The 26,148-nt window shown below is 43.6% G+C and overlaps 1 long non-coding RNA gene across 1 annotated transcript; it reads right to left on the bottom strand.

The window, feature by feature from the left end:
• Positions 1-3,331: 3,331 nt before the first annotated feature.
• LOC135564337 (uncharacterized) lies at positions 3,332-25,089 on the bottom strand. Its single transcript, XR_010460942.1, has 2 exons — positions 24,896-25,089; positions 3,332-9,226 (listed from the first exon to the last, which is right to left on the bottom strand). It is a non-coding gene; the product is annotated as an uncharacterized LOC135564337 (long non-coding RNA).
• Positions 25,090-26,148: the final 1,059 nt, after the last annotated feature.

Raw genomic sequence — 26,148 nt, forward strand, 5'->3', positions numbered from 1 at the left:
TAAGCGTTTACATGCATTTATGAACATTTGCAATCCCAACTGTGTTAGGATGGCTATCAGAAACTTTTGACTAGGTTAGCCACATTGAGGTATATGGTTAGCGACTACAAAAGTAAGAACTGTATGCGTTCCAATAGAGAATGATAGATGTCTCTAGTGGCCTAAAGTCTGTTTTAGCACGGGCAACACCATTTTAAAGTAGTAAAAGTAGTCGCCTGGGTGGGGATTCCTATGGGTTGAATCCTCAATGACGCTGCCCATGCTGTCACAGATGCTATAATGGCACATATATAAAGATGAGTCCTCTATCTATCTCTATAATGCTCTCCATACCTGTGCATGCTACTTCCTGGTCACCTCACCTGTCTGGAGGCGAAAGAAACACACACATGTTTAGGCGAGGTGCTGGCTAGCTGAGTAGAACACTTGAAAAAGAAGAAGGAGAGCCGCACATTCTTGGAGCTCAGAGGTAATTATTGAATAACCTAATAACCAACGTTTCGACAGACAAGCTGTCTTCATCAGGATAATGACAAACGCTGCTATGTTTAGACCGAAGGCAGCAAGGGTCTTTAAATTCGAAATCCAGGCAGCCTCTCATTTTAACAATACATTGTCAAGGTCACCCCCTCGGTGCTGATATAACAAAGGGACGAAATAGAGTGGTTCGCTTCCACCTTACCTGTCTGCCTTGTACAAATGACCAGTGACTCATGACCCAACAGTGCCCTATAGTTTACAAATTCAGTGTACTACAAAAAAAAAGAAACTACAGACCAGCTTACACAACATGACGACCAACCAAACCATACTACGAGCTACCAAACCATACTACATGAACCTTGCCGCAAAACATTAAAAAAAAACAATACCCCTATTCACTTTGTACAACCAAGTCTGAAATATTAGAACCTAATGGTGGTGTATCTGACATTGGTTATTGATGTAGTGTTGTCACTCTACTTCATATAACCGCCATGACACAATTTCATGAACAGAATACACTGAATACAGTCTCAGATAAGGCATCTAGGGAGCATGATCGTTTCCCCATACAAGGATAACATCCAGTAGGTAAGTTCATTCAGATGATGTATCTGTCATTATAAATGCACATTTTTAAGTTTCATTATTGTTTAGCTGTCAAAATGATATTTTCAACAATGGGCATGAATTGTTTTTTTTAGAATGTGTGAATAAGTAAATCCACCAGAGGGCGGTATTACATAAGTCATTCTTAGATACAAAAAGCACTTCCAGTTTTATGCTTGAGAAACGGGGATAATTGATATATTTGCTTAGTTTTTAAACCTACAATTCATAAAATGACTTTAAGTCACACATATGTTTGTTGTGTGTTTAATGTGTGTGTGATACACATTGTTTACCCCAAAAAATACATGTTGAAAAAGTATTTTTGGTTAACTTTTGAACATCTGAAATATACTTTCCCCAATTGTACTCCATAATGTTTACATGTTGTGAAGTCTCAGGTGCTAAAGCTTTGGAGCAATAGTTGTGAGCATGGCTGGAATTATCTGTGGGAGTTAGGGGTCTGGTCCGCCTTAGCGTACCTCCTTGCCCGTCCAAATAAAATATTGAAATATTGATCATTTGTTTGACCGAGACGTGATAGAAAGACAGAAAGACGCATCAATCTCAGATAAAGTATCAGAGCGAGGAAAACAGTGCCCCTCTGTCTCCGTATGGGTAGACAGACGATGTATCTGATCTGTCTGGACAAAAATAGTGTGGCATGTCATACTATTTCTGTCCAGACAGCATCAGATACATGGGTTACCTATAGTAAGACAGAGGGGCGCTGTTTTCCTCGCTCTGATGCTTTATCAAATCAAAACAAAGTGTATTTCTCACGTGCGCCGAATACAACAGGTGTAGACCTTACAGTGAAATGCTTACTTACAGGCTCTAACCAATAGTGACCAAACATTAGGTGGAAACTGAGCTGCACTTCCTAACCTCCTGCCAAATGTATGACCATATTAGAGACGCATATTTCCATCAGATTACACAGATCCACAAAGAATTCGAAAACAAACCCAATATTGATGAACTCCCATATCTACTGGGTGAAATACCAGTGTGCCATAACAGCAGCACGATTTGAACTGTTGCCACAAGAAAAGGGCAACCAGGGAAGAACTAACACCATTGTAAATTCAACCCATATTTATGTTTATTTATTTTCTCTTTTGTATTTGAACTACTATCACATCATTAAAACCCTCTATATAGACATAATATGACATTTGAAATGTCTTTATTCTTTTGGAACTTCTGTGAGTGTAATGTTTACTGTTCATTTTCATTGTTTATTTCACTTTTGTTTATTATCTACTTTATTTGCTTTGGCAATGTTAACATATGTTTCCCATGTCATTAAAGCCCTTGAATTGAATTGAATAGTTTCAGAAGAGAGGAAGAGGCGAATTGAGAGGGATCATTCTCACCAAAATATGCAGACCTAAACTTGTCGCTTGCCTTCCCGCATTTGGGACAACAACTCCCATTGTTAGGGCGGATATATGAACATCTCGTCATTATATACAGATCTCTGGTTACAGTGCACATGAGAATTGTAAAAACAATCTTGGCTTGTGCACAGTGCACTGTTCTGATGCTGGCCTCCCCTAAAGTAAATTGATGTTTTGCCAAAATTATAGAATTACCCCTGTCTAAATAAAAATAAATCGAAATACTTCACCACAGAACATGACTTAGCCGCAGAGGAAAATATTTGTGGATTGTTTAAAATAACAAGTGTGTAGGCCTATGCCTAGTTCATTGGGAAGCCCACAATTTTGGCAGCATGCGTGACAATAGGCCTAGCTGATTATTGAGTTGTGGCTGTCACTGAAAAGCTTAAAAAATATGTAGAAAGATAATGTGTCTTGAGTATAACTCCAGAATGCGCTCAGCATTCTTACGCATTTGTTATTTCATTGTGTGAATTGCTTGCCCTTTGTTTATTTTGATCGGTTCCCCATTTCATAGTATGTCACCAGTAGGCCTAGTAAATGTACCATTATTCCCCTTTTTTAGTTACATTAATTTATTTTAATGCATGTATTAATTACATTCGTGTAGTGAAAACATTGTTTGCAGAGTTAACAACCTGCTACACTTGTTAGAAACAAGTCATAACTATAATTTACAAGTTTTGTACATGTTTTAATTGTCTTTTGTTTGGTGTGCTCAATGCGAGCAATGAGCATGTCTGGTTTCTCTGTCCTGAAAATATATTTTTTAATTGAACCTTTAACTAGGCAAGTGTAACGGTCGTTGGTGGAAGAAGGTGAGGACCAAGGTGCAGCGTGGTACATGTTCATCTTTTTATTTGGAACTGAACACTGAATACAAAAGACAAATAGAACAACCAAAACAGTTCTGTCTGGTGCAGACACACAAAAACAGAAAACAACTACCCACAAACACAGGTGGGAACAAGCTACCTAAGTGCAGTTTACAGAGGAGTATAGAGTGCAGTGATGTGTCCTATAAGGAGCATCAGTGGCAAATCTGATGGCCGAATGGTAAAGAATATCTAGCCACTCGAGAGCACCCTTACCTGCCGATCTATAGATTACGTCTCCGTAATTTAGCATGGGTAGGATGGTCATCTGAATCAGGGTTAGTTTGGCAGCTGTGATGACAGAGGAGCGATCACGATAGAGGAAACCATGTCTAGATTTAACCTTAGCCTGCAGCTTTGATATGTAATGAGAAGGACAGTGTACCGTCTAGCCATACTCCCAAGTACTTGTATGAGGTGACTACCTCAAGCTCTAAACCCTCAGAGGTAGTAATCACACCGGTGGGGAGAGGGGCATTCTTCTTACCAAACCACAACCTTTGTTTTGGAGGTGTTCAGAACAAGGTTAAGGGCAGAGAAAGCTTGTTGGACACTAAGAAAGCTTTGTTGTAGAGCGTTTCAGGGAGGGGCCAGCTGTGTATAAGGCTGTATCATCTGCATATAAATAGATGAGAGAGATTCCTACTGCTTGAGCTATGTTATTGATGTAAATTGAGAAGAGCTTGGGGCCTAGGATCAAGCCTTGGGGTACTCCCTTGGTGACAGGCAGTGGCTGAGACAGCAGATGTTCTGACTTTATACACTGCGCTCTTTGAGAGAGGTAGTTAGCAAACCAGGCCAAAGACCCCTTAGAGACACCAATACTCCTCAGCCGGCCTACAAGAATGGAATGGTGTACCGTATCAAAAGCTTTGGCCAAGTCAATAAAGATAGCAGCACAACATTGCTTTGAATCAACGGCAATGATGACATCATTTAGGAGCTTTAAGGTTGAGGTGACATCCATAACCTGAGCGGAAACCAGTTGATTATTGACACGTTTTTCCAACACTTTTGATAAACAGGGCAAAATAGCAATTGTCCTACAACAGTTAGGATCAGCTTGATCTCTCCCTTGAAATAAAGGACTCACCATGGCTGCCTTCCAAGCAATGAAAACCTCCACAGAGAGGAGAGACAGGTTAAAAAGGTCAGAGATAAGCTTGGCAACCTTAAAGAAGAAAGGGTCTAAACCATCTGAACCAGATGTTTTTTTGGGGTCAAGTTTAAGGAGCTCCTTTAGCACCTCGGACTCAGTGACCACCTGCAGGGAGAAACTTTGTGGCAGGCCATGGGAAAAAGAGGGGGGAGCATCAGGGATAGTCACATTAGGATGGAAGATGAGGAAATATTGGACGGGCAAGGAGGCATGGCAGAGTCAAATAGGAATCTTGACTAAAGTACTCAGTCTTGTGCTCCTTGTCAGTGCACTTATTTTTAATTTGCCTGAATGAGAGCCAGTCAGTCTGAGTATGCGTCTGCTGAGCAATTTGCCAGATGGAATTATTGAGGTGGAGTACCTCTGCCAGATCATGATCGAACCAGGGGCTGAACCTGTTGTTAATATTCGTTTAATTTATGGGCGGGTATTTGTTAACGATACCACTGAAAATATCAAAAAGAAGATCCAAGAGTCTTCGACAGAAGGGGATCAAACTTATTCTATACCAATTTACAGAGGTCAGATCATGAAGGAAGGCTTGCTCATTCAAGTTTTTTAGCAAGCGTCTATGACAAGTCAGGAAAGGTCGTTTCACTGAGTAGCCATTACGAACACAGGCTGTAAAACAGTGATCACTAAGGTCATTACAGAAAACAGACTGATACCTATCAGGATTATTTGTAAAGATAGGGAGGGGAGTCCCATTGCTTTAGGATTTGGTCAGGTGGTTTAATCATGTCCCAGTTTCGGGTTACCTAGCAGGACAAATTCAGACTTAGTGTAAGGGGCCAGGAGAGAGCTTAGGGCATTTAGGGCACAGGCTGGTGCTGATGGTGGCCGATAACACCCAACAACAGTCAACAAAGAGTTATTTGAAAATGTTATGCGTAAAACCAGCAAATCAAATTGTTTGGGGACAGACTTGGTGGAGACAACCGAGCGCTGAAGGTGTTCCTTGGTAAAGATTGCCACTCCACCACCGTTGGAAGATCTGGCTTGCCGAAAAAGGTTATAATCAGTGTCATGTCTTTGGCTATGCCGGATTAAGTGATATGACATGCTATTCTATAAAATACTTTCTCTGTAATTAATATCACCTGATTGAGCTAATCATGTAAATGTAATTAACTAGAAAGTTGGGGCACCACGAAATAATATTTATAGAGCTGTTATCTTCCGACTAAACTCTTAAAGACCTAGTAATGTTTTACATCAATAGCAATCAATATTAATCGTCATCTTATTTCAGTCTCATCTGAAAGTTGAAATTCTTGGTTATCTTCACGAACGATGGCTAACAAGTTGAATCAGCAATACAAAAATGGGTTTAATTATTTATTTACTAGATACCTAACTAATCACACATAATTATATATACACAGAATGAATCATACCTTGATGACAAATTATGTTATAAAGGAAATCGTCCCTAGCGGACAGAACAGATATGACAGCTGGTTATCCAAAGAAAAAAGGGGGTTGGGCTTGAGTGAAAGAGCGGGAAGACTGAAGAACAAAGGGAGAAGTGATGTCTCTATTGTAAATACAGTATCTTATGCATTCTAAATTACCGCCCACTTGGAAAAGGAAAATGCAATAAATATGTGTCTCTGGTGGTGAACGGGATGTTGTAGTGTCGTTGTTGTGTGGTAGACGGGATACTCGGCCTGTCCTTTCCTAGCTGCTGTTGCGAACTCAACGGCTAGGAGCTATCACTTCTGTAGTGAATAAGAGTTCAAAGTTCATACCATTCGCAAACAAAGCTCACACTGAGGTTGGCTTTGTTCTGTAGTTATTATCTGAACCATTCTGACATCGGATCGTCATCCTAACGTACCCGGAACAGTTGACATGTTAGTCCTTTTAATGTATGGACCGTCGTCCTCACATCCTCAGAACAGGAGGTTAAATTTTTCTTCAAGGCTTTATATAGTGTGTTTTCATAGTTTACAGCCCATGTCTCTTCACAGGGGCGGGTCACTGTTTGAGCAGAGCTCTAACATTATGAAAACCCAAATCTCTCATTTGGAAGCTAAAATTACATTTAATCTTTTCACCAATAATTTTATATTCAAACATTTCAATTGAACAACAATTCCATGTGAATCCGATAACTACAATGTGCAGACTTTCCACTGTAGAGTTTGTCATCCTATCATTGATGAGAATGTCTCAGATGACAACCGAACTGACATCATATTCATTAAGTACCCCATATGTTCAACTGGTCGGATTACCAAAATATGGTTCATTTCCCCCCAACTTCTGATGTTCCCAGAATCTCTATATTAACCAAGGGATTTTCAAATGTCACATCAGTAGGGTAGAGAGAGGAAAAAGGGGGGGAAGAGGTATTTATGACTGTCATAAACCTACCCCTAGGCCAATGTCATGACACCAGAAAGGTTAACATCAGTGTTCAAAACACTCTCCATGCCTCAGTAATGACCAACACATATGGATTGTAGCTGTGAACCCACACTTTCAATTGATCAATTTTAGGTAATAAGCTTCTGATGTTAACGTGCAGAAAACCCAGGCTTTTACAAGAGTAGAAATCAGTGATGCAGATATCAGAGCACAAATCAGAATTAGGGCTAGCAACAGTAGATGGGCCAGAGTGTACACACACATTTCCAGATATAATCAGCAGTAATACAATCAGGGCACAGCAGAGGACAGGGAGAGCTCTGCAGAGTTGATTTACAACATTTGAATGTGCATTAGATGGCAACAAGATCATATTGTACAGCAATTTTTTCAGGTAACATGAATACAAACCAGTAAAGAGATGGTTAGAATAGGATGGGAGGCCAAGAGTCCATGTAACCAGAGTCCCGATTTTGTTAACAAACAGACTGTCCCACGATTGGGTAAACAAGCAAGTTCATAGTCAACAAAGCACTTAGGAGTCATGAAGCAAATTGCATAAAGCACAAGTGAAAAATATAACAACCTGGGGCTAGCCATTGTAAGTTCAGTCACTCGCCTCAACAGTGCATGTGTACTGGCGGCGAGCGGAAGCTCGGGAGAGAGGGGGAGTGTGGCGGGGGTACCTATACCAGACGGGGAGAAAGGCCAGGGCAGACGATGAACAGGTCGCAAGGTGGAATCCAAGCAGCAGTGCAGCAGGCAACGGGAGTAGGTGTCACACCCACTTGGGAGAAGCTTTTTTCGGGAGGCATATTCCTTGTAGAAAATCCCGTCGGAGGCCCATCCACCTGATTAGTTCTGGTGCTGGCCCTGGTTGTGAGATTCACTAATAGTCCATTGTTCACAAGCACAGCTATCAGTTTGTGAGGCATCCATTTATCAGTGTATATCTGGGTCAATGTGAAAAAGACCGAATGCTAAGTTTCCGGGAATGGGTCCAGAGAGATGTTGTCTGAGCCTTCCGGAGAGTGAGGTGTCTGTGTTTTTCTCATGGAGTCTGCAAAGTGCTCTGCTCGAGGTAAGGCCAAGCAACGCAAAACTCACCTCTAGGGCTCGGCGATATGGCCTAAAAATGATATCTTGATTTTCTCAAAATTGTATTTGTCACATGCACCGAATACAACATGTGTAGACTTGACCATGACATTCTTACTTGTGAGTCCTTTCACAACAATGCATATATATATATATAATGTGGCAATATATAAGAAGTACCGGTTCCGGAGTCAATATGCAAGGGTATTTAAGTTAATATGTGCATGTAGGTAGAGGTAAAAGTGACTAGACAATCAGTGTTACAGGCTTTTCCATTTATATTTCGAGGTTGGACATTAGCATGTGGGGCAAATCGATTGGTGTCACCTCGTTAGTCAGTATGCTACACCTTTGTTGGTTTGTCATCTCGTTAGTCATCTGTGCTGGCCCAGTGCTCCAGTTGACTGGAGAGATGTGGAGGGTTAACACCTTTAGTTGACTCTCCCTATTTGATTTCTTGACAAACAATACTTTACCTGATCTTCTCTGTTTTCGTTTTGCTCCACCACTTTGGTTTACTTCCTGTCTTTAAAGGGATAGCCCCCTTTTTAAAGGGATAGGGATAGCCCCTTTTTTTCAAGTTTCACCTATAATGACATACCCAAATCTAACTGCCTGTAGCTCAGGCCCTGAAGCAAGGATATGCATATTCAAATCAAATCAAATGTATTTATATAGCCCTTCTTACATCAGCTGATATATCAAAGTGCTGTACAGAAACCCAGCCCAAAACCCCAAACAGCAAGCAATGCAGGTGTAGAAGCACGGTGGCTAGGAAAAACTCCCTAGAAAGGCCATAACCTAGGAAGAAACCTAGAGAGGAACCAGGCTGAGGGGTGGCCAGTCCTCTTCTGGCTGTGCCGTGTGGTGATTATAACAGAACATGGCCAAGATGTTCAAATGTTCATAAATGACCAGCATGGTCAAATAATAATAATAATCACAGTAGATGTCGAGGGTGCAACAAGTCAGCACCTCAGGAGTAAATGTCAGTTGTCTTTTCATACTCCCCGATCATTCAGAGTATAGCTACCGCTCCTGCTGTCTCTAGAGAGTTGAAAACAGCAGGTCTGGGAAAGGTAGCACGTCCGGTGAACAGGTCAGGGTTCCATAGCCGCAGGCAGAACAGTTGAAACTGGAGCAGCAGCACAGCCAGGTGGACTGGGGACAGCAAGGAGTCATCATGCCAGGTAGTCCTGAGGCATGGTCCTAGGGCTCAGGTCCTCCAAGAGAGAGAAAGAAAAAAGAAAGAAAGAAAATTAGAGAGAGCATACTTAAATTCACACAGGGCACCGGATAAGACAGGAGAAATACTCCAGATATAACAGACTAACAGACGGACTATAGCCCCCCGACACAAACTACTGCAGCATAAATACTGGAGACATAAATACTGAGACAGGAGTGGTCAGGAGACACTGTGGCCCCATCCGATGATACCCCCGGGAGGATATAACCCTACCCACTTTGCCAAAGCACAGCCTCCACACCACTAGAGGGATATCTTCAACCACCAACTTACCATCCTGAGACAAGGCCGAGTATAGCCCACAAAGATCTCCGCCACGGCACAACCCCAGGGGGGCACCAACCCAGACAGGAAGACCACGTCAGTGACTCAACCCACTCAAGTGATGCACCCCTCCTAGGGACGGCATGGAAGAGCACCAGTAAGCCAGTGACTCAGCCCCTGTAATAGGGTTAGAGGCAGAGAATCCCAGTCGAAAGAGGGGAACCGGCCAGGCAGAGACAGCAAGGGCGGTTCGTTGCTACAGTGCCTTTTCATTCCCCTTCACACTCCTGGGCCAGACTACACTCAATCATATGACCTACTGAAGAGATGAGTCTTCAGTAAAGACTTAAGGTTGAGACCGATTCTGCGTCTCTCACATGGGTAGGCAGACCATTCCATAAAAATGGAGCTCTATAGGAGAAAGCCCTGCCTCCGGCTGTTTGCTTAGAAATTCTAGGGACAATTAGGAGGCCTGCGTCTTGTGACCGTAGCATACGTGTAAGTATGTACGGCAGGACCAAATCGGAAAGATAGGTAGGAGCAAGCTCATGTAATGCTTTGTAGGTTAGCAGTAAAACCTTGAAATCAGCCCTTGCCTCAACAGGAAGCCAGTGTAGGGAGCCTAGCACTGGAGCAATATGATCAAATATTTTGGTTCTAGTCAGGATTCTAGCAGCCGTATTTAGCACTACCTGAAGTTTATTTAGTGCTTTATCCAGGTAGCCGGAAAGTAGAGCATTGCAGTAGTCAAACCTAGAAGTAACAAAAGCATGGATACATTTTTCTGCATCATTTTTGGACAGAAAGTTTCTGATTGTAGCAATGTTGCGTAGATGGAAAAAAGCTGTCTTTGAAACAGTCTTGATATGTTCGTCAAAAGAGATCAGGGTCCAGAGTAACGCCGAGGTCCTTCACAGTTTTATTTGAGACGACTGTACAACCATCAAGATTAATTATCAGATTCAACAGAAGATCTCTTTGTTTCTTGGGATCTAGAACAAGCATCTCTGTTTTGTCCGAGTTTAAAAGTAGAACATTTGCCGCCAGCCACTTCCTTATGTCTGAAACACAGGCTTCTAGCGAGGGCAAGTTTGGGGCTTCACCATGTGTTACGAATCCCTTTTGGCCCGACAGTCTAGGGGGGGATGGTAATGAGACCCGTAACATAACTCATGCAAATTATAATAGTGACAAAGTAAAAGTGTGAACGAAATAACCACGATAACTGAAATCTACCGTCAAACTCAGGGTTTATTAATAAACACAGTGCAAAGTGCTCTGCTTGAGGTAAGGCAAGGCAATGCAAAACTTACCTCTTAAGAACCAACTCATTTCTACAGGGTGTGTTTATCCAGGAATAATTGCTGACATACACAGTCATGCCCACACATAACAGGATTAGGCGATTCCACCCTATCACAGAGGTACAGACAGTACATTCCCAGTAACTGTTATCAATAACACACCCTAAAATTCAGTAACACACCAGGCCCCAGGCCCCCCTCTCTGATTCCCACTCTGACTATCCTCTCAGTGAGGAGGATGGGCAGGATCAGGCCACTACCATCTCTACTCCTCCATCCCTGGCTCTGTCTGAACTTGCCAACGGCTGATTACCTGACGACTCACCTTGAATTTAATTACGCTTCTCTTTCGATCGCTACATACATTAGGTCTGAATCTGCCATCCTATATGTTTTTGTGTGACTTTAAAATAAGGGCCGTTGTACATAGGGCTGTGGTGGTCATGACATTTGGTCAGCTGGTGATTGTCAAGCAAATAACACATTTAGCATCTCCTGGCTTCCATACATAGCCTATGTTCCAAAGCCACTGATGCAGACCTTTGGAACATCTACATTTTAAAAAGTCTAATAAAACCAATGTAAGCCCTTGGGCTGAATATAATAATTATAATTCACTCTTTCTTCACTGTGTGCTGAAGCACCTCTGACTCACATGGCTCTGTCACGTGGTCTTTCTCAAAGTGAAGACAGACACATCGGGACTCAACTGAATTATCCAATTCCGAGGCGCATATTGAAGATATTGGAAGAACTGTCCACATTTACTTTTCATCAGCCAACAAGATCAGTAGGCCTAACAAACAGCAAAAGCACTAGCCTATGTCAATCTACTATCCCCTATAGTAAAACAGCTTTCTATTCTGTGTAAGAAATAAATATTCCAAACATAGTCTAGGACAATTGTGGGATGTGAAGATCCCAAATTAATACAACCACTAGCATCAAAAAACCTGTTTTAAGCAATGAGCCTGATGCAACAGATGAGAACGTTTAGCTTCAAATGTGGATAAACTATTAGGTGAATGTTCCATTAGCAGGAAAACATCATTCTCAAAAGTGACCAAAAATGCGAATATGCATGTAATGCTTTTATTATAAAGGTGCATTTTTATGGTGTAATCATCTTCCCCAACTCACACGCTGCTTATGTATGTCAGTTAGGCTCTACACCCATTGTAAAGTGGATTAATGTGCTTCATTTTAAGTTATTTGGCCACTTTAGATGTGATACAAACCTTATCAAAACATTTAGGCCCAGTGGTGATTTTAGCATGTAAATCTTGGTGGGGACAAACAGATTTTTAACTTTTTTTTTATACCCAACACAACACATTCCACCATATTATTAATTGCACTATAATGGTGACAAACCGTGCCCACAAACTGTTAGGGCCAACATAAAGCTGTTCTTTTCAGCACCATGGAGTGAATCCTTACCACTGATACACCTGGCTATCAGCGTAGCCTTGTCTGGCAGTGAAACAGTTCATTCAGCCTCATTTACTGCCTGAAAAACAAAATAAAGCTGATATGGCTTGCTTTTTATTTTATTAATTTTTTTATTTCACCTTTATTTAACCAGGTAGGCTAGTTGAGAACAAGTTCTCATTTGCAACTGCGACCTGGCCAAGATAAAGCATAGCAGTGTGAACAGAAAACACAGAGTTACACATGGAGTAAACAATTAACAAGTCAATAACACAGTAGAAAAAAATGGGCAGTCTATATACAATGTGTGCAAAAGGAATGAGGTAGGCGAATAATACAATTTTGCAGATTAACACTGGGGTGATAAATGATCAGATGGTCATGTACAGGTAGAGATATTGGTGTGCAAAAGAGCAGAAAAGTAAATAAATAAATAAAAAATAAAAAACAGTATAAAAACAGTATGGGAATGAGGTAGGTGAAAATGGGTGGGCTATTTACCAATAGACTATGTACAGCTGCAGCGATCGGTTAGCTGCTCGGATAGCTGATGTTTGAAGTTGGTGAGGGAGATAAAAGTCTCCAACTTCAGCGATTTTTGCAGTTCGTTCCAGTCACAGGCAGCAGAGTACTGGAACGAAAGGCGGCCAAATGAGGTGTTGGCTTTAGGGATGATCAGTGAGATACACCTGCTGGAGCGTGTGCTACGGATGGGTGTTGCCATCGTGACCAGTGAACTGAGATAAGGCGGAGCTTTACCTAGCATGGACTTGTAGATGACCTGGAGCCAGTGGGTCTGGCGACGAATATGTAGCGAGGGCCAGCCGACTAGAGCATACAAGTCGCAGTGGTGGGTGGTATAAGGTGCTTTGGTGACAAAACGGATGGCACTATGATAGACTGCATCAAGTTTGCTGAGTAGAGTGTTGGAAGCCATTTTGTAGATGACATCGCCGAAATCGAGGATCGGTAGGATAGTCAGTTTTACTAGGGTAAGCTTGGCGGCGTGAGTGAAGGAGGCTTTGTTGCGGAATAGAAAGCCGACTCTTGATTTGATTTTCGATTGGAGATGTTTGATGTGAGTCTGGAAGGAGAGTTTGCAGTCTAGCCAGACACCTAGGTACTTATAAATGTCCACATATTCAAGGTCGGAACCATCCAGGGTGGTGATGCTAGTCGGGCATGCGGGTGCAGGCAGCGATCGGTTGAAAAGCATGCATTTGGTTTTACTCGCGTTTAAGAGCAGTTGGAGGCCACGGAAGGAGTGCTGTATGGCATTGAAGCTCGTTTGGAGGTTAGATAGCACAGTGTCCAATGACGGGCCGAAAGTATATAGAATGGTGTCGTCTGCGTAGAGGTGGATCAGGCTTGCTTAAACAAATGTGGTTTCTACTGACAAATGAGATGTACAAACTATGGCATAAGGGGAAAACAAACAGATATGAGGCAATCCATACTTTTAATTAAGACATTAATGAGTGAGCTAGGCCTAATGTCAAATAAAATCAAATACATTTTTATTCGTCACGTGCCGAATGCGACAGTGAAATTACAGTGAAATTCTTACTTAAAATCCCCTAACCAACAATGCAGTTAAAAAAGAGAATAAGGATAAGAAATAAAGGTAACAAGTAATTAAAGAGCAGCAGTAAAATAACAATAGCGAGACTATATACAGGGGAGACTGTATACAGGGGGATACCGGTACAGAGTCAATGTGTGGGGCACCGGTTAGTCGAGGTAATTGAGGTAATATGTACATGTAGGTAGAGTTTTTAAAGTGACTATGCATAGATGATAACAACAGAGAGTAGCAGCAGTGTAAAGGGGGGGACAATGCAAATAGTCTGGGTAGCCATTTGATTAGATGTTCAGGAGTCTTATGGCTTGGGGGTAGAAGCATCGTGGACCTAGGCGCTCCGGTACCGCTTGCCATGCGGTAGCAGAGAGAACAGTCTATGACTAGGGTGGCTGGAGTCTTTGACAATTTTTAGGGCCTTCCTCTGACACGCCTGGTATAGAGGTCCTGGAGGGCAGGAAGCTTTGCCCCAGTGATGTACTGGGTCGTACGCATTACCCTCTGTAGTGCAGTTGCCATACCAGACAGTGATACAACCAGTCAGGATGCTCTTGATGTTGCAGCTGTAGAACCTTTTGAGGATCTGAGGACCCATGTCCAATATTATATTATAATATATACAGTCTCCTGAGGAGGAAATACATTTAGTTGTGCCCTCTACATGACTCTCTTGGTGTGCTTGGACCAAGTTTGTTGGTGATGTGGACACCAGGGATCTTGAAGCTTTCAACCTGCTCCACTACAGCCCCGTTGATGAGAATGGGGGTGTGCTCAGTCCTCTTTTTCCTGTACATTTACATTTACATTTAAGTCATTTAGCAGACGCTCTTATCCAGAGCGACTTACAAATTGGTGCATTCACCTTATGACATCCAGTGGAGCAGCCACTTTACAATAGTGCATCTAAATCTTTTAAGGGGGGTGAGAAGGATTACTTTATCCTATCCTAGGTATTCCTTAAAGAGGTGGGGTTTCAGGTGTCTCCGGAAGGTGGTGATTGACTCCGCTGTCCTGGCGTCGTGAGGGAGTTTGTTCCACCATTGGGGGGCCAGAGCAGCGAACAGTTTTGACTGGGCTGAGCGGGAACTGTACTTCCTCAGTGGTAGGGAGGCGAGCAGGCCAGAGGTGGATGAACGCAGTGCCCTTGTTTGGGTGTAGGGCCTGATCAGAGCCTGGAGGTACTGAGGTGCCGTTCCCCTCACAGCTCCGTAGGCAAGCACCATGGTCTTGTAGCGGATGCGAGCTTCAACTGGAAGCCAGTGGAGAGAGCGGAGGAGCGGGGTGACGTGAGAGAACTTGGGAAGGTTGAACACCAGACGGGCTGCGGCGTTCTGGATGAGTTGTAGGGGTTTAATGGCACAGGCAGGGAGCCCAGCCAACAGCGAGTTGCAGTAATCCAGACGGGAGATGACAAGTGCCTGGATTAGGACCTGCGCCGCTTCCTGTGTGAGGCAGGGTCGTACTCTGCGGATGTTGTAGAGCATGAACCTACAGGAACGGGCCACCGCCTTGATGTTAGTTGAGAACGACAGGGTGTTGTCCAGGATCACGCCAAGGTTCTTAGCGCTCTGGGAGGAGGACACAGTGGAGTTGTCAACCGTGATGGCGAGATCATGGAACGGGCAGTCCTTCCCGGGAGGAAGAGCAGCTCCGTCTTGCCGAGGTTCAGCTTGAGGTGGTGATCCGTCATCCACACTGATATGTCTGCCAGACATGCAGAGATGCGATTCGCCACCTGGTCATCAGAAGGGGGAAAGGAGAAGATTAATTGTGTGTCGTCTGCATAGCAATGATAGGAGAGACCATGTGAGGTTATGACAGAGCCAAGTGACTTGGTGTATAGCGAGAATAGGAGAGGGCCTAGAACAGAGCCCTGGGGGACACCAGTGGTGAGAGCACGTGGTGAGGAGACGGATTCTCGCCACGCCACCTGGTAGGAGCGACCTGTCAGGTAGGACGCAATCCAAGCGTGGGCCGCGCCGGGAGATGCCCAACTCGGAGAGGGTGGAGAGGAGGATCTGATGGTTCACAGTATCGAAGGCAGCCGATAGGTCTAGAAGGATGAGAGCAGAGGAGAGAGAGTTAGCTTTAGCAGTGCGGAGCGCCTCCGTGATACAGAGAAGAGCAGTCTCAGTTGAATGACTAGTCTTGAAACCTGACTGATTTGGATCAAGAAGGTCATTCTGAGAGAGATAGCGGGAGAGCTGGCCAAGGACGGCACGTTCAAGGGTTTTGGAGAGAAAAGAAAGAAGGGATACTGGTCTGTAGTTGTTGACATCGGAGGGATCGAGTGTAGGTTTTTTCAGAAGGGGTGCAACTCTCGCTCTCTTGAAGACGGAAGGGACGTAGCCAGCGGTCAGGGATGAGTTGATGAGCGAGGTGAGGTAAGGGAGAAGGTCTCCAGAAATGGTCTGGAGAAGAGAGGAGGGGATAGGGTCAAGCGGGCAGATTGTTGGGCGGCCGGCCGTCACAAGACGCGAGATTTCATCTGGAGAGAGAGGGGAGAAAGAGGTCAGAGCACAGGGTAGGGCAGTGTGAGCAGAACCAGCAGTGTCGTTTGACTTAGCAAACGAGGATCGGATGTCGTCGACCTTCTTTTCAAAATGGTTGACGAAGTCATCTGCAGAGAGGGAGGAGGGGGGGGGAGGGGGATTCAGGAGGGAGGAGAAGGTGGCAAAGAGCTTCCTAGGGTTAGAGGCAGATGCTTGGAATTTAGAGTGGTAGAAAGTGGCTTTAGCAGCAGCGACAGAAGAGGAAAATGTAGAGAGGAGGGAGTGAAAGGATGCCAGGTCCGCAGGGAGGCGAGTTTTCCTCCATTTCCGCTCGGCTGCCCGGAGCCCTGTTCTGTGAGCTCGCAATGAGTCATCGAGCCACGGAGCGGGAGGGGATGACCGAGCCGGCCTGGAGGATAGGGGACATAGAGAGTCAAAGGATGCAGAAAGGGAGGAGAGGAGGGTTGAGGAGGCAGAATCAGGAGATAGGTTGGAGAAGGTTTGAGCAGAGGGAAGAGATGATAGGATGGAAGAGGAGAGAGTAGCGGGGGAGAGAGAGCGAAGGTTGGGACGGCGCGATACCATCCGAGTAGGGGCAGTGTGGGAAGTGTTGGATGAGAGCGAGAGGGAAAAGGATACAAGGTAGTGGTCGGAGACTTGGAGGGGAGTTGCAATGAGGTTAGTGGAAGAACAGCATCTAGTAAAGATGAGGTCGAGCGTATTGCCTGCCTTGTGAGTAGGGGGGAAGGTGAGAGGGAGAGGTCAAAAGAGGAGAGGAGTGGAAAGAAGGAGGCAGAGAGGAATAAGTCAAAGGTAGACGTGGGGAGGTTAAAGTCGCCCAGAACTGTGAGAGGTGAGCCGTCCTCAGGAAAGGAGCTTATCAAGGCATCAAGCTCATTGATGAACTCTCCGAGGGAACCTGGAGGGCGATAAATGATAAGGATGTTAAGCTTGAAAGGGCTGGTAACTGTGACAGCATGGAATTCAAAGGAGGCGATAGACAGATGGGTAAGGGGAGAAAGAGAGAATGACCACTTGGGAGAGATGAGGATCCCGGTGCCACCACCCCGCTGACCAGAAGCTCTCGGGGTGTGCGAGAACACGTGGGCGGACGAAGAGAGAGCAGTAGGAGTAGCAGTGTTATCTGTGGTGATCCATGTTTCCGTCAGTGCCAAGAAGTCGAGGGACTGGAGGGAGGCATAGGCTGAGATGAACTCTGCCTTGTTGGCCGCAGATCGGCAGTTCCAGAGGCTACCGGAGACCTGGAACTCCACGTGGGTCGTGCGCGCTGGGACCACCAGATTTCTCTGGGACCACAATCATCTCCTTTCTCTTGATCACATTTAGGGAGAGGTTGTTGTCCTGGCACCACACGGCCAGGTCTCCGACCTCGCTATAGGCGGTCTTGTCCTTGACGATGATCAGGACTACCACTGTTGAGTCACTGAGTCATAATGATGGTGTTGGAGTCGTGCATGGCCGTGCATTCATGAGTGAACCATGACAACAGGAGGGGACTGAGCATGCACTCCTGAGGGGCCCCTGTGTTGAGGATCAGCATAGCGGATGTGTTGTTACTGTTACAGTGATGAGTGGAGGTCGTTTGACCGCTGACCCATTACGGATGCAGGCAATGAGGCAGTGATCGCTGAGATCTTGATTGAAGACAGCAGAGGTGTATTTAGAGGGCAAATTGGTTAGGATGATGTCTATGAGGGTGCCCGTGTTTAAGGCTTTGGGGAGGTACCTGGTAGGTTCATTGATAATTTGTGTGAGATTGAGGGCATCAAGTTCAGATTGTAGGATGGCTGGGGTGTTAAGCATGTTCCAGTTTAGGTCGCCTAGCAGCACGAGCTCTGAAGATAGATGGGGAGCAATTAGTTCACATATGGTGTCCAGAGCACAGCTGGGGGCAGAGGGTGGTCTATAGTAGGCGGCAACGGTGAGAGTCTTGTTTTTAGAGAGGTGTATTTTTGAAAGTAGAAGTTCAAATTGTTTGGGTACAGACCTGGATAGTAGGACAGAACTCTGCAGGCTATCTTTGCAGTAGATTGCAACACCGCCCCCTTTGGCAGTTCTATGTTGTAGTTTGGGATTAAAATGTCAGAATTTTTGGTGGTCTTCCTAAGCCAGGATTCAGACACAGCTAGAACATCCGGGTTGGCAGAGTGTGCTAAAGCAGTGAATAGAACAAACTTAGGGAGGAGGCTTCTAATGTTAACATGCATGAATGGCTATTACGGTTACAGAAGTCGTCAAAAGAGAGCACCTGAGGAATAGGAGTGGAGCTAGGCACTGCAGGGCCTGGATTCACCTCTACATCGCCAGAGGAACAGAGGAGGAGTAGAATAAGGGTACGGCTAAAAGCAATAAGAATTGGTCGTCTAGAACGTCTGGAACAGAGAGTAAAAGGAGGTTTCTGGGGACGATAAAATAGCATCAAGGTATAATGTACAGACAAAGGTATGGTAGGATGTGAATACAGTGGAGGTAAACCTAGGTATTGAGTGATGAAGAGAGAGATATTGTCTCTAGAAACATCATTGAAACCAGGAGATGTCATTGCATGTGTGGGTGGTGGAACTAATAGGTTGGATAAGGTATAGTGAGCAGGACTAGAGGCTCTACAGTTAAATAAGCCAATAAACACTAACCAGAACAGCAATTGACAAGGCATATTGTCATTAAGGAGAGGCATGCTTAGTTGAGTGATCAAAAGGGTCCAGTGAGTAGAGAGGTTGGTTGGGGGTCACGGCGATTTAGACAGCTAGCCAGGCCATCGGTAGCAAGCTAGCATAGGATGGAGGTCTGTTATTAGCCACCTCTTGCGTTCCGTTAGTAGATTAGTGGGGTTCCGTTTGGTTAGAGGGGATTAATCCAAATCACACAACAAAAAAACAAAAAAAATAGATATAGTTATAGAGGCCCAAGAAGAAAAAAAAAAATAATAATAATAAAAAATAAATAAAAAATTTGTCCGATTGTCTATTCAGATAGCAGCCGTTAAGACAGCTAACGGTTAGCGGGCCGCAGATGGTTTGTTCAGGTAACGTCGCGACGGAGGAGCCAGCCGGATAACTCCTTCGGGTAGATAACGTCGGCAGTCCAGTTTTGAAGGCCCGGTGGGGCTCCGCGTAGGCAGTAAAACGGGTCCGGATAGGTGATTGTAGCCCAGGAGTGATTGATGGAACTCTTCAGCTGGCTAGCTCCGGAATAATTTATGTTTGCTCCGGAATCGAAGAAAGCCGATAGTCACACGGATAGCAGCTAGCTAGCTGTGAGATCCAGGTATGAATGTCCAGAGTTAGCGGTAGAAATCCAGGCACATGGAGAGAAAAATTGGTCCGGTATGTTCTGTTCCGAGCCGCGCTGCGCCGTACAAAACTGGCGATAGATTTTCGAGCTAAAGGATAGCTGAAGACCACAAACCGTGGTTAGCTGAATACTAACAATTAGCCAGTAAAGAAGCTAACTAGCTTCTGATTAGCTTCTGATTAGCTTCTGGCTAGCTTTCTGGCTAGCTTCTGGCTAGCTCCTGGCTAGCTTCTGGCTAGTTTCTGGCTAGCTTCTTGGAGGATTACAGATTTGAGTTAAATAATATATATTTTTTATAAATATAAATTGGTGAGGCGGGTTGCAGGAGAGTGTTTTGAAGATGAGTTTATGGAAAATTAAAACAAATATATAAAAAGGTATGTGAAAAAAGTTCTAAATATATATATATATACGGGACACGACAAGACGAGGACAAAAGACGTCTGAACTGCTATGCCATCTTGGGAAAAAAAAGTGAGCGAGCACCCCGCTAACTAGCTAACCATTTCACACTGATTACACTCACCCCCCTTCCAATCCATAATGGCGTAGCAGTCAGACGTCTTTGTCCTGTCGTGTCCGTTGTATATATCGTTTTACAACTTTTTCTTCGCATATCTTTTAAAAATATTTTGCTAAACCTCAACTTCTAAATACTCTCCTCTGCATCCCGCCTCACCCAATGTAGCATGGATCTGTTTTTTCCTCAAAAGTATTTATATTTACTTCGGATCTGGAATACCTCAACTGAAGCTAGCTAGCTAACTAGCTGGGCTCCAATATCCGGAACCCTTCTACTGCCGGTATGGGGCACGGAACCCCGCCGATCCTCTACGACTGGAATACCGACATAAGCTGCCCGAGGATTACAACAGGCCCCTCAGGCTCGACGCCCGCTGAAGGCCCATTATTCTAACCTGCTAGGCCTGCTAGCTACCTAGAGCTACTTGGAACCCTACTAACTCCACGACTGGTCTATCGACGTCACCGCACGAAGAGGCAAAAACAGACTTACCCCCATCGCGACGTCCCCCAAAGGCTAACTTGCTAGCCCCTGCTAACTGCTTGCTTGCTAACCCGGTCTGCTAACTGCTAGCTTGCCTGCCCGTTCTGCTAACTGCTAGGGCCTCTAGCTAACTGCTAGGGCCTCTGGCCTCTAGCCCTGCTCAGTATGCCTTAACCAACCATGTTGTTCCACCTCCTACATATGCGATGACATCACCTGGTTTAAACATCTCTAGAGACCATATCTCTCTCTTCATTACTCAATGCCTAGGTTTACCTCCAATGTACTCACATCCTACCTTACCTTTGTCTGTACACTATGCCTTGAATCTATGCTATTGTGCCCAGAAACCTGCTCCTTTTACTCTCTGTTCAGAAATGTGCTAGACGGCCAGTTCGTATAGCCTTTAGCCGTACCCTTATCCTACTTCTCCTCTGTTCCTCTGGTGATGTGGAGGTTAATCCATGTCCTGCAGTGCCTAGCTCCACTCCCACTCCCCAGGTGCATTTGTTGACTTCTGTAACCGTAAAAGCATTGGTTTCTTGCATGTTAAGAATGGTGGAGTCCACTGTGTTCTTGGGGACCTTCAATGCTGCATACATTTGTTGGTACCATTCCCCAGATCTGTGCAGTGACACATTTTCGGGTCTTCCTATATTATTAGGAGAAGACTTTAATGCTGTCCCCAACCCCTGTTACATGTCAAATGGATCCTCTCCCACAGATATGAATATCAAAAGTTTTAACAGATATGTGCAAAGGGTCAGTGGGATCTATCTGATGTGTGGAGACTGACACTCTGGGGAGAGGGATTATATATTTTATTCCAACCCCCATCAGAGCTACTCTCGAATTGATTCCTTTTGGTCCTCAAGATATTTTAAGTAACACCTCCGAGGCTAAGATACGTCTTACTCTCTGATCATGCTCTCATCGCTCTCTTTTACCTACTCTAACAACCTTCCCAGAAGTACTAGATTGAAGCTAAATTGATTGAGATTAAATCTACAGTGGGGCAAAAAATTATTTAGTCAGCCACCAATTGTGCAAAAAAAGATGAGGTCGCTTATTTTCCACCATAATTTGCAAATAAATTCATTAAAAATCCTACAATGTGATTTTCTGGATTTTTTTTCTCATTTTGTCTGTCATAGTTGAAGTGTACCTATGATGAAAATTACAGGCCTCTCATCTTTTTAAGTGGGAGAATTTGCGCAATTGGTGGCTGACTAAATACTTTTTTGCCCCACTGTAAATTCATTGAACTCAATGATAAGACTGAATCATTTTTCAAAACAAATGCAGCAACTATTAACTCATGTCCTACTGTCTAGGAGGCCTATAAAGCAACCTGGGGTGGCAGGGTAGCCTAGTGGTTAGAGCGTTGGACTAGTAACCGGATGGTTGCAAGTTCAAACCCCCGAGTTGACAAGGTACAAATCTGTTGTTCTGCCCCTGAACAGGCAGTTAACCCACTGTTCCTAGGCCGTCATTGAAAATAAGAATTTGTTCTTAAAAAACCTGTCAGGGGCTGGATCATCAGTCATGCCACTCAACAGAAAAAACTAAGGTTAAAAATAATGGAATAATTAACAGAGCTTTTGACTGTTATTGAAAGACAACATCAAGCCAATCCTAATCTCATTAAATCTTAAATGGAACTGGGGGATTTACTGAACAAAAATCGTTTAAAAAAATGTATACTCCTGGAACTATTATTTAGGAGACAAAGCTGTTAAAATACTAGCTCATAGATATAAAAAAAACAGGCAACCTCACATCTCTTCGCTGCTATTTCATCTACTAATAAGAATATATTCACAGATCCAAGTGGGATCAATAGTAGATTTAACGACTACTATGCACACCTACACAGTATATAAAACATTAGGAACACCTGCTCTTTCCATGACATAGACTGGCTAGGTAAATCCAGGGGAAAGCTATGATCCCTTATTGATGCCACTTGTTGATATTTAAGAATGATATTTAAGCCTTGTGACAATTGAGACATGGATTATGTATGTGTGCCATTCAGAGGGTGAACGGACATGACAACGGTTTGAGTGTATCAAGAATTCCAACACTGCTGGGTTTTTCATGCTCAACAGTTTCCCGTGTGTATCAAGAATGGTCCACCACCCAAAGGACATCCAGCCAACTTGACACAACTGTGGGAACCATTGGAATCATCTTGGGCCAGCACCCTGTGGAGCGCTTTCAACACCTTGAAGTCCTTGCCCCGACAAATTGAGGCTGTTCTGAGGGCAAAAGAAAGTGCAACTCAAGCTGAATACAGTCCACCACCTATAAATGTGGATTATTTTGTCCAAACTGACATTAGATGACAGACACATTATAGGGAGATATATGCATTGAGGGGATTACCGAAGCAATTCAATCACTTACAAGTAATAAATTCCCATGTGATGAAGTCTTCTATGTTTTATAAAGACTTTAATCAAATTCTTATTGAGATACTTCCAGATCAACTACTCAAGGTATACCTTGTGGCGAAAGAGAGAGGTACTTTTCCAAGACCAAAACCAGGACCAATTCAACTTTTAAACGTGAATAATCAAATATTTGGGAAGATATTAGCTGGAAGATAATAGATGATAAAATGTTACACAAACCAATCCACAAACACCAAACTGACTTTGTAAAAACTAGACAAGTAGCAGACAACATGAGGAAACTCATGCACAGTCTTTTTTTACGCCAGGGGCAGTTTCCTTGGATGTGGAGAAGGCATTCAACAGCATAGAATGGGCATATTTGTTTCGAACACTCTCAGAGTTTGGGCTCCCGAGTGTCGCAGTGGTCTAAGGAACTGCAACTCAGTGCAAGAGGTGTCACTACAGTCCCTGATTCGAATCCACGCCCATAGGGCGGTGAACAATTGGCCCAGCCTTGTCCGGGTTTGGCCAGGGTAGGCCGTCATTGTAAATAAGAATTTGTTCTTAACTGACTTGCCTAGTTAAATAAAAAGAGTTTGGTTTAGGGGCAAACTTTATTAAGAATATATAACTTTTATACAAGTCACCAACAGCCAAAATCTGCGCTAATGGTCTGATGTCAGATGCCTTCATCCTCCACAGAGGAACACGCCAAGGGTGCGTTCTCTCACCTTTGCGCTTCATTCTGTCTTTAGAACCCTTAGCCTGCTTACTTAGAGTTGATAAAAGGATACAAGGGATTAAGATTGATAAAGAGACGGTCAAACTAAGCCTCTATGCAGATGACATACTGCTATCCATGGGCGATTCCATGCCAGGATAGCCCTAAAATACATATTGTTTAGAACATTAAACTGTTGGAACAAAGATATGTTGTTCGAACAAGGACATATTGTTTGAAACAATGTACTCTACAAGTACATCCAATTTCCAGAGTAGGCTCTCTGCTAATTTTTAAGTTATAATACATTTGATGAGCACCACCAACACAGTGAATGGGAAAATGGATTCATTAGGTAACTCCCTTTGCTGGTGATTTGCTGAATGCGCAATCCTAAAGAAGGGCTATGATTGGTTAATAACCATCCTATAATGTACATTTCTATGTATAAATTGGGTCATATCTTCAAAAGTACTACAGAGCCCAAATTTAACATGTTTGATGAGTATATTGATTCAAACAATATGTCTAAAAATAAGCTAAAGAAAAAATATGCTTATGAGATATTCATATTTTTTATGTTGAATACATTAATGTGATTTTTTTTTACATTTCTGAATCTAGACATACTCCATATTTTAGAGCACACTATACAGAGTATAATGACACCAATATGTTATCTGTATCATATATGGTTCAAGTATCATAGTGTCTTGTATAGGTCTAAAAAGGATCTAAAATTGCCACTTTCATCATGATGTAAAAATAAAACAAATGGAAAAAGCATGTCAAACACCATTCCTCCCAATGAAGTTTGTAACTGAGAATTGCCAAAACAATCTGAGATACCAAAAATATTTCCGGTCTTTTTGGCGTGGAATTGCCTCCATGTTTCCCTCTTTCCCCCAAGTCTTCCAGTCTAGTTCACCGCTGATGCTAAACTGCTCAGATAACAGTCAGTGAGTTTCTTACTGACATAAAAGGACAAACACAGGCAGATGGTCACTCATCAGTCACTGACACACATGCTTGGCCATGCAGAGCTCTATTTTTAAAAGATTTGCACTGAAACCATTCTCTAGTTTAACTGGGGGGATGGGACCCCTGAGGGCATAACTGGCAAACTGCTCACCCCAGAAGGTGTCTCGGCATCCTGGGAGCTTCTCGGCGGAGTCTGGACTGTTCCTTTCATCTGTGTCACTGCTGCGCATGTTGCTGTTTGTTAAGGAACAGTAGTATATCTCATCGTTGCATACTAGAAAAACCTTGACTCGGATTCCCCCATGTTTGCTGGGAGCGTGACAGATTTTTTTCCAGGGTGTGTGCATGTGCTCGCACGCCATAGTCATGTGCTCTCTCTGAGTTGAGCTGTAGCCCGTAGATGCCACTCCTTTGCTCATGTGATTAGCGAGGGTGAGGAAAGCCTGAGGGTTGAAGGTTGAGGGTGGATGCTTGCTCCTCTTGCAACTCAGATGCGCTGAAAGAAGCTTTCTATACCATGCAAACTTAGATGCCTGCTCAAACATATTCTAAATATTTATTTCTAGGGAATCTATTTTTATTTCTAGGAAATGTATTGACGTGTATGGACAGCTATTGAAACCCAAAACCCATGCATTCTGTGTCCTTCTATCACAGGGTTTTGTTAAAAGGGAAAAGGGATTGTTCACACAAACCAAACTTGGTTTAATCCTTTGCCCTGATCTGGCACCTTGATCTGGGCAGCAGTGCCAGCCATGCAGCAGCTTTAGTGATCTAGCTCTGGGCCAGCCACAGGCTGAGAATAAGCTATGCTTGGGCCAGGTGCTCCTCTCATCCACATCCTTTCTTCTCATCCCCCGAGGATACAGATGTCAAACTATCTCTCTTTTCAGTTCCTTCCAGGTCCACTGCCTTCTTCTCAACCCTCAGAGAAACAACATGGCTAACATTACCTGACAGTAAAATCCATTGGTCCTGGTAGTCCTTTCAGGCCTGACACTTTCTCTTCTCTCTGACACTGTGGAGCAGAACAGTAGTGTGTGTGTGTATCAAACACTGTGACTGTGTAGTCATAGTACAGAAAACATTCAGACAAACACATCAACCTGTTCTTCCCTCCTGTCATGCTTAACAAAAGAAAATGTTACTAAATCTAGTCTAGACTTGTTTGCTAGCAAATACCAAAACTAGGCAAGTCATTGTATGTGATGAATGGGAATTATTCAAAGATTAATTATTCTCATACATTAAGGAGGAAATCGTTGGTGCTGCTTTTAAACTTTTAACCAATAGACCAGAGCTTAAATATACACAATGTACAATTAAATGAAGGATGGAATATGAGCCATTGTAAACTGTAATGGATTGTGTCCATTCTCTTTACAGAGCACAATGACAGTTTTA

This window comes from Oncorhynchus nerka, linkage group LG24 (genome assembly GCF_034236695.1).
Source record: "Oncorhynchus nerka isolate Pitt River linkage group LG24, Oner_Uvic_2.0, whole genome shotgun sequence".
Classification (NCBI taxonomy): domain Eukaryota; kingdom Metazoa; phylum Chordata; class Actinopteri; order Salmoniformes; family Salmonidae; genus Oncorhynchus; species Oncorhynchus nerka.